The following is a 10,257-nucleotide window of genomic DNA, read 5'->3' as shown; positions in this document are numbered from 1 at the left end:
TGGAATGTGACCTTAATCTTGAATCCCTTTTTGCTTCAATTAAAACTTCTCAATCAAAGATATTGATTGGCATGGTTTACTTGACTCCATACTCCTTAATTGACGCATATTATGCTTATTGTGAGGCAATTGAAAATGTCATTGGCTCAGATAATTATTCTGAGGTTTTAATAATAGGTGATTTTAATAAACCTAAAGTCTTTTCCTTGGATTTACTAAATTCTGCTAATCGTATTTAGCCTTCTCTCTGCCTGCTCCTGCGCTGATAGACTATGTGATACTTGCAATTTCAACTAGTTAATAACATCCATAATTATAATGGAAAATTATTAGACCTTATTTTTACAAATTCAGACTTTACTTCCATTTCCCAAGGTAATAATTCTCTATTGACATGTGACCCCCATCATCCTGCCATAAATGTTTCCCTTCAACTGCTATGTCCAATTCAGGTAATAGATTTTCTGTTGGGCAATTATGACTTTAAGAAATGAGATTTTTTTGCTCTTAATAACTACTTGTTAAATATTAACTGGTGCTATGAACTCGTTGATTTCAATACAAATGAGGCTTTCAATAACTTTTATGATATTCTCTATCATGGTATCCAGTTGTTTACTTCAATTATCACTTATGAAACTAGTAGTTTCCCTAGGTGGTTTAGTTTTGAACTGAAAAATTTAATTGATAGGAAGAAATTACTGCACAAATTATATAAACAAACTGGATTGCAATCTGATCATGATAAATTTTTACAGTTAAGGTCAGAATGTGCTAAATTAATAAGGAATTGTTACAGCAGATATATAATCCAAAACACTTATGGAATCACAGCAGTATGAGGAAGACAGACAGACTACCCAATGTAATGGTTTTTAATAATCGTTCTGCTTGTTCATATGATGACATAGCAAACCTTTTTGCAATTTATTTTTCATCTGTTTCTGTAAAACATGCTAGTACTCCTCTGCACAATTTTCATACTTACCTCTCTATTTCTATCTCATCTATAACAATTTTAGTAGACAACATCAAAATTAAACTCTGCCAACTTGACCTCCAAAAGGGGTCCTGATGAAATCCCAGCCCTACTTCTGAGTATGTGTCTTGTGTCATTACTCTATCCTTGGTATATACTGTTTAATAAATTCCTCACAACAGGAATTTTTCCCTGCACAGTTAAATCCACATATATAGTACCAATATATAAGCAGGGTAACAGAAATAACATATCTAACTATCATCCAATCGCCAAACTCTCAATAATAGCAAAAGTCTTAGAACCATTGATTGTAGATAAGCTTAATCCTATCTTTAATAATATCAGTATCCCTGAGCAGCATGGCTACACTAAAGGAAGATCAGCTCTCACTAATCTTTTGGTTTTTCAAAAGTATCTTATAGAAGGTATGAAAAAAAAGCTTACAAGCAGATGTAATATACACTGACTTCAATAAGGCTTTTGATACTGTTAGTCATGAGCTTCTTATTAGAAAGTTGGATGCATTGGGAATGAGTGGAACCTTACTTGACTGGATGGAAAGTTACTTGACCAACAGAGAAGTTGTAGTAAAAATTAATGCATCCAAAAGTAAATGTTTCTATCCATCATCAGGCATTCCCCAAGGATCTCATCTGGGTCCACTATTATTTAAATTATTTATAAACGATATTATAAAGGCATTAGACCCAATTCCTTTGCTTTTGTATGCCGATGACTTAAAATTTTTTTAACAGTTCAATCAATTGATGATCACCTAACTCTGCAAAAATACCTTTATAGGCTTCAAAACTGGTGTGAGCAAAACTATTTAACTTTCAATTTAACAAAACTACTATTCAGTAACATTCAGCCAAAAAAGGAGTCCACGGCATCACAAATATAGCCTAAGCAACTATCCTATGGCCCGATTAACAAATATAAAAGACCTCAGAGTTTTGACTCCCAGTTAACATTGAATCATAATTATAACTATGTTCAATCTAAAGCATACACATCGCTTGGATTTATCTTCCGATACTGTAAAAGCTTTAAACATATAGAGCCTTATAAAGTTGTTCTTCTCATCAGTTAGGTCACTCTGTGAATACTGCTCTACTGTTTGGTCACCTAACTACAAACTCCATATTCATACAATGGAATGTGTTCAAAGAAAATTTGTGTGCAAAATTGCATTCAAATTCAAACTTTACAAAGATCTTTATAGTTACCATGAAATGTTATCTCTACTAAATCTTCCCTCCTTGCATAAACATAGAAAAAATAATAACATAGATTTTATTTATAAGTTACTACATAACAAGATTGATTCCTTAGAACTCCTAAGGGCAATATCTTTCCGAATAACACAAGGTATGAAGCACTCTTTGAAATTAGACATCATGCACAAAACTACTCTTACTACTCGCCTACTAACCAGATTATGAGAGATGCCAACAGTTGTGATTATATTGACCTACTTTCTATCTCACCAGAATCCCTTAAAAAAACGTTATTAAAAATATCCGATGAATTTAAGAATGCTTATTATTGCTCTGAGGATATCTGTACATGTCAATATCAACTTTATGTAATTTGTACCAATTGTAATTATTTTTTTATTTTATAATTGTGGAACCAATGTATGTTTTTTGCCTTTCTTTACGTAAAGAGTTATTCCCGTTAAATAAATAAATAGATAGACACTGCAACACCATTTTGTGCAATTCGTCACCACTGAAATGTGATATCTTGCTCCGTATATGGTAATGTGATCATCAAATGGATTGGCGACTAAATAATTTTTTATGATATTTCTGAGCTGAGCCCACACCTCCAAATTAAAACACAAAGATAATTTTTTTGCATCAATTTCGCAGATGATCTGTAAACTCCAATGAAATCTACAAATTAAGCATGGAGTGGTGATGAGTAATGTTTCTGAGTGCACTAAGGGCAATTTATAGGCTCTAATTTGCATAGCATTACCGCCTGCCTGTGACTACACATTGAATTCCACAAAGACCCTCCATCCTGAGGGAGATTCTGGTCTCTGCTGGTAGCTTCACCTTATACTCCCGGATCCTCACCAGGGAGCAAAGATGGTAAGGTGTTTGAACTGATAAAAGAATTTCTAAGGTTATCAAGTACCTCACAATCCTCATCTTCACAGTTAGCACCCACAGATAGGGAGCTCCCATGTCATTCAGGAGCAGGGGTTTTATGCACCAACTTTGTTGGTGCATTTTGGATTAGTATTCTGCAATACATAGCTCCTGAAGCCATAATGCACTCATGATTCTTAAGTGTCTGATGGCAATTCTTAACTGTATTTTAGCGTCTTTTCATTCATCAATGTACACCATTGACTCCAAGAGTCTTACAGCTTCAGCCCACAACTCCATCAGCCCCAAAGGTCTTGCTGCATACAAAAGAGACTGATTAACCTATTGGACGTAGCTGCTTACATATCCCACTTGCACTACCGAATGATTTATCAAGAAGTTTAAATACGTAAGAAGTTTCTTTGGCTTAAATATTTAATCCTTCAATATCTGTAAGATATGAAACACATCCATGTGCTGAAAAATAACAACATCCATGCATGAAATCAAGGTACTTAAGAAACAAAACATTTACTCTTAAATGTAAGCTGCCCCCTAGCTGACGACAGCCTCTGGCTGAATACCCCGTTTATGAGCTTAATTTTATGAAACCTCAACAGAATCGCATGAAAGTGTGTCATGTAGGAGAAACTCTGTTCACCCTGGAGTCAATGCCATAAAACTGGGAGGACATGATGCCAAAATGCAGTTTTGTGTTCTCTCTGCAAACAACACTTCAAATTAGGAAGTCTAATTCTGATCCAATTTAATAGATTAGGTGTATAAAAAGGGTTTCCTTCAATGCCATCTACAAATAAATAATCCTCCCTGTATTCTACATCAGGCCCTTCACAACTTACCTATTGCAACAACATTGGTAAATCACAAACAGCGACACATACTTTCAAGCCAGAACAGGTCAGTTTGCTAACAGCAGCTTTAATCAATTTAAATGAATCAAAGGTATTTACTATACCTGAAGGAAAGACATATAACACAGGCTGTTTATAAGACCACCTCAAACCTACCACCATAAAAACTATGGCTTTATATATAAATATATATGTTGCAATACACAGTAACACACAATATAGAAACACAAAAAAAAAAGAAGAACACTCACACGTATTTTCTTGATATTTCGACGGAAACAATCCGTCTTCATCTGAAGATATAGAAGTCTATATAATAATATATATATATATCTTTATTTATATATGTTTCAGAAAAGTTAATTAAGTAGAAGAGCTCATTTCATTTGACATTAAAATGCAATTTCATTCTCTGCAAAAACACTTAAAAATGCATAAACTGCAATGTCGATCAACATTTTCTTTCTCAATGTGACAGAGAAATGATCAATCATGTCAATAATATTGCCTGTTGAGAAGGATAAGTGAGATAACCTTAGAAGTGTTCTTCGAGAAGGAAGAAAAGACCATTTTGATAGGAAGTCAGAGGTTCTTCCACTTCTTTTAAGAGAGAAAGAGACCAAACTTTCACATCTGATGGAATCTGTGGCCTTTGATTTACTTGGAAACTTCCCTATCTTGGTACCGCAGAAATGATGAAAGAGCCTGTGGAAGACCTTCAGAGCAAGTATCAAAACCTTTTTCGCAGCCTGAAGTCTTTATTAAAAATTTAGACTTTTTTTAGAGGACTGGTAAACCTTCATCCACAAACAATTGATAGTTTCATAAAGATTCTTAGCTTTAGGCATCAACTCTGATGCTTACATGACACCAATTTGATGCAAGTCACCTTCCTTTCTCTGGACACTGAAATGAGAAATTGAAACAATGTAATCAACATAGAAAGAAGTTTGCTCATTGTTCACAATGTACATTATTCCATAGCTGAAAAGGATTCTCCATCTTAAAGCACAGGGTAGTTCACCAGACTCTAGAAGAAAGGGCATTATAAGATTGTATTTAAGGAGTAAATGGACATATATAGAATGAACTTAAACAATTATAAGCAATAAAAAGGTGTAATAAAAATAGAAATGTGGTAAGTGGAGAACAGTGTATGCAGTCAGTATTGAAATGTATGACTGCTTGCTAGATTTTCATAGCATTTCCCATTGTAAGGTTAAAGGAAAGATTTGAAAATTTAGTTTCCCACTTCAGCATGATGGATGCTAAATGGTACTAACAATTATACTTGCTTCATTAATCACAGTAAGGTTCAACAGACTTAAGTCATGATCCAGTTGATATAACTTAGAAACTTGATCCAGGCATTTTCCATAGGATTAAAAGATCTCAGAACACATGAGAGCTTTACCACTGTGGTATTGCTACTCTTGAAAATTAATGACTCCATTGGACGCTTATAAGATTATAATTACACAATAAATTTTCAGCCAACAAGTAGTTCTGACACGAAGAAAGGTCTAGTGAAGATAACCCTGGCAGCATATTTTGCAATCAAGAAAGTTGGTGCCTTTCCAAGGTAATCAACTACTTTTTACTGCCCATATGTATTGAAAACTAGTGTGTGTAAAGTAAAGATCCTTTCAGATAATTTACAGCATTTTTCTGCTCTACTCTATATCTTGCTGACATACGCTAGTTTTCACACATTTTTTCCGGTATGACATATACTATACCAAACCAGACTAATGCCTCAAAATATTAGAATTATGCCAAATATTTTAGAATAACCTCTGATGGAATTATCTTTATACCCAGCATAATACTGGTGGTACACCTATTTCTACCATGTTCAGGCATCAAAGTGCAAGTTATTATATGAGGACGATTAAGTCATTAATATAAGAGAAGAATCATTCTTCAAACATTCCATGGAGAGGCATAATGGATGTCAGGGAAACATAAAGGCAGAATTTCTATCAAGAGTAATCACTTTTTTTTAACAGTAATGGCCTTGAAAATGCGCACTTGTAACACTTTTGTACTTTGTAGTACAAGTACTTTTGGGTGAAGAGTTTTAAACATCTAAAAGCCAAGGATGTTCACTTCAGGTCAGGTGCCATAAATGAAAACATAATATATTACTTTAAATTGTAGATAAAAAGAAAATTACAGAACATATGAAAATAATACTCACTTAAGAAATCCCATTAACTAATGACAACCCCCAGTAGACACCAGTTCCGGACAGCATTGAAAACCGCATCAATTAACAATTTGCTTTCAAACCAGAACCTAAGAAATACCATGGATGATGGCAGTAATCTTTCGACTGCCTTATCTTCTCTTTTTCATGAACACCATCAATAAAATAAAGGAGAACCAGCTGATGACACCGAAAAGTTGATGTTAAATATAAAAAAATTGGTTCATTTGCATACGTGGGTGTTCATGCAGTGCAGACATTTCTCAAAGTCAATCCTTGTGACCAATGTAGAGCAACCTAATTTATAACAAGATACCTTTATATATTTTATTTTAGATGGTGAACATCAAAACACAACCTGTCCCTCTGAAGAACTTCTTTCTGCAATTGGCCAAGGCATTACTGCAGTTAGGTGTGAATTAACACAATTAGATCACAGAAAAAATTTGTCCAATTTAATAACCCCAATACTGTCTGAAGCAATTGATTTACAATTTTTCAGGTGTTAGACTCATAGACTTGATTTTGAGAATGTTTTCCTTTCAGTCATCAATGAAAACTATCCATGAAGCGTATTGAGATGAATAAAATGACCTAATGGATTATTTTTGCATTCCTGTATTCAATCACCCTGGAAATTAACGAAATATTATTATAAGTATTCAGCGATAACAATTGTTTTTAATAACTTTTTTATGCCATCATCTTACATTACTTCCATGGTGACTGCAGCCGTTATGGTTATTTATTTCATAAATTAGTGAAAATAAATCCTATCCATCAGCAGCCAATCGATCAGATTTCATGTACGTTTCTCCTAACTCCGCAATTCCTTACACAATGCCACAATTCTATTATAGTTTCATTCCCTAATTTCAGAGTCTGGTACTAGAAACTCAGGAAGCACCTTAGGAGGAATTTAGTGCTACCAATAAAAAATTGGCATTTATTTTCCACAGATTAGTGGTAAAAATATGCACTTAATAGTGAGGTCCACTTGTTAATTATTAATTTGTTCTTTTTGAATTGAACTTGTATTCGGTTCTCCGTTCAATAAATATATAACGGCCACTGCGTATGTTTTTTATGTCCTGCGAACATCACCTAAATCATTTCCTAATGTCGGGGCTTCTTTTTGATATAACAATTTAATAAGTAATTGAAACCATTAATAATATGTGGAAAAAGGTATAGGAAATGCGTGAACATATGACGGAATATGAGTAACCCCCAGTCATTCGACTGCCATGCGCCATCTGTCAGGCAAGTATGTAACTACGTCGTAGTTTCTTTGTAACAGAACTCTCTTTGAGCGGGTTTCCCAAAGAAAACCCAGTTAAAGGTGGGATTGGGCATGGGAGTGGGCTTTCCTTGGTCCTGAACAGAACGCGATGTAGCAATTAAAATTATTAACAATAACTACGCAATAAATTTAACTGTTTCTCAGATTGAATAATACAAAATTCACCAAATACCCAAGATATTTTTTAATTTTGCTTATAAAAAACTAGTTAAGTGTAATTTAATGTTACTGCTAATTACGTAACTGCCAATTATTCGTAAGAGAAATGTTAGAAGCTCCAGCGTGCATGGGTCCGCGGGGTGCAAGTGAGCAGCTAAGAAGTAACGATAACAACGGGGGTGGGTCTATTTATGAAAACGTTATAATCATGAGCAAATGTATCCTTTTGAAATAAATTATGTTCAAATGCAGCTACTATGCTCCCACTCTTCAAGCGTGCATTGAAGCAGTCTCGAATGGTGATAATTCTTTTCTCCCCCCACACTTCGAGCTCCGAAAATGTAAACGTATGAAATAAATGCAGTGCGTAGAAAGTGAAAGAAACTGATTAGCGTTCAAAAGTCAGCATTTCAAGTCGTAATGTATTAAAAACTACGTCTGAGGTTGCTGCTACATACGACATCTTTGAAATTGCTGTTAACTTATTGGTAAAGTATTGCATAGTCTCCTCGATTCTGGGGGAAAAATACGGGCGTCACAATTAATTGGGAAGAAGTATTCCGGTACAGGTGGCAAGATAAGCGTCTGGCCTGTGGTATCGCGTTGGCCTGGGTTAACTTATTGAGATAAGTTTTTGGCATACTTTTCAAAGAAATGTCTGCAGAACAATGGTAACAGCTACAGCTAACTTAAAGAAAAATAACTCCAGCGGAGCATATATGTAAGTAAATGACTGAAGGATTAGAGACAAAAAGTGAAATAATTCCCAGCATTATAAAATTTAGGCCATGCGAAATTAATGAGAATTTCCGGTATGAATACCATGGTTTAGTGAGTGGTACATGAACTCGGGTTGCTGCGATTGTCAATATCATAGTATTGGCGGTAGTTAGTACGCTGTATACAGTTTACTAAAGAAATACATCGATTTCCAACATTGAGAAATTAAATGATAACTCGTAGAGCCGCAATAGGTCAGCACCACTCGTCCCGGGATTAAAATAAATTGGTGCCAACGCGTGGTGCTAACTTATTACGGCTATAGGAGATTCCATTTAATTTATGAGACCGTATAGCTCAAGTTTCCTAGATTTACTGCATGTTCAAATTAAGGAAATCTGCATCACTTCCTGTTCACAAGTTTTTTATAAATGTAATCATCTTTATCAGCCTTTAGTTGGTATCGCTGAACATCTCTAGCCTGTTTCGACTATTAGGAAACTTGACTGTTCGAACACTCGAATGGCGTTAAGGCCTGTCATCTTTGGGAAGGATTCCGAACCAGGAAAAACCGTTGCACCTACTCCAGCTTGTGACGATGGGAAGGGATTTTGTTTGTGGCTGTCGAGAACATTCGAGTACATCAGGGGTGGGAGATTTTCAAATCATTTTAATGATTCGATTCAAGTGATTTGGCCCATATCAATGACTCGATCTTTCAAACCGTTCATATGATGAACGTAATTTCCACAATGAACCAAATCCATGACCCACCATATGACTCACCATAATAATAATATTTATTTGTCATTAGATAGTGTGTACAATCCACAACAGACATCCTCACTTAGCATATGAACCAGCATCTTGGCAGCTTAATATTATTAAAATTGAAATAAATAATAAATTTACTTCATAATTGAGTACAAAGTAATTGATTTTTTGAAGACGGGTTGAAGTAGTTTACATATTTAAAAAATATTTTGTTCGCCTTTCGGGTGGTAAGGTCCACCAATGGGTAGAACTGAGTGATTGTTCGGGGACCATATTTTCCTGGAATACCATAGTCACAGATTGGTGTGTGGAATTTACACGTCGTTGGGCTTAGTACGAGTACTAGAAGAGGTCAACCCTCACCTCTCTATTGATCAGGAATTCACCTCTACCGAAACCCGGATCCCTCGATACTCAATCAAGAAGAGATCATGCCAATAAGGTTAGAGAGATTAAGTGTTGAACAGATAAATTTAGATGTTATTTTTTCCACGAACGATAAGGGATCAGAATAACATTTTCCGACCGCGGTAGGATCTGGTTCGGGTAAAAATTAGTCGGGTGTATGTATATTCACCCCCTGCCACAAACCCTGGTGGTGGCTTGTAGGGTACATACATAAATAATAGAAAAAAATAAAAGAGCTTACAACAGTTAAGCTACCGGGGAATCTTATTACAACTTGAATTTTCATTAGCCAATTAATCAACAAATTTTTACATACACTTGACTTGCATGAACAAAGAGGAGCAGGTCACAAATGCCTTTCATTAATAACTTTCAATGAGGTAGAAAAGATTTTAGTGGCATAGACTAATGGCATTTTAGCCTATCTAATCTTACTTACCGAATCGAAATTTTTCTTAAATGTAAACATTGATATAATTGTGCTTATAATCTCAATATTTCCAATTGTTATTGCAGTTCTTATCTCACGGTATTCTCACTTATCTCGATTATTCGCTAGAAATAACTCATTATTCTTTAAATATTGATGTTGCCAAAGTTCTTAATTGCAACTGCATCTATCTGTCTATTTATTTCATTCTCTTTCTTTTCAGGCTCTTTGAACCGAGAACGACGGACATGAGTTAAGTCGTATGATTCATATAATAACTCGTTCATTGGAAACAACT

This window comes from Hetaerina americana, unplaced genomic scaffold, assembly GCF_022747635.1.
Source record: "Hetaerina americana unplaced genomic scaffold, ioHetAmer1.1.p SCAF_2, whole genome shotgun sequence".
NCBI lineage: Eukaryota > Metazoa > Arthropoda > Insecta > Odonata > Calopterygidae > Hetaerina > Hetaerina americana.
Note: the sequence above shows the minus strand (reverse complement) of the source record.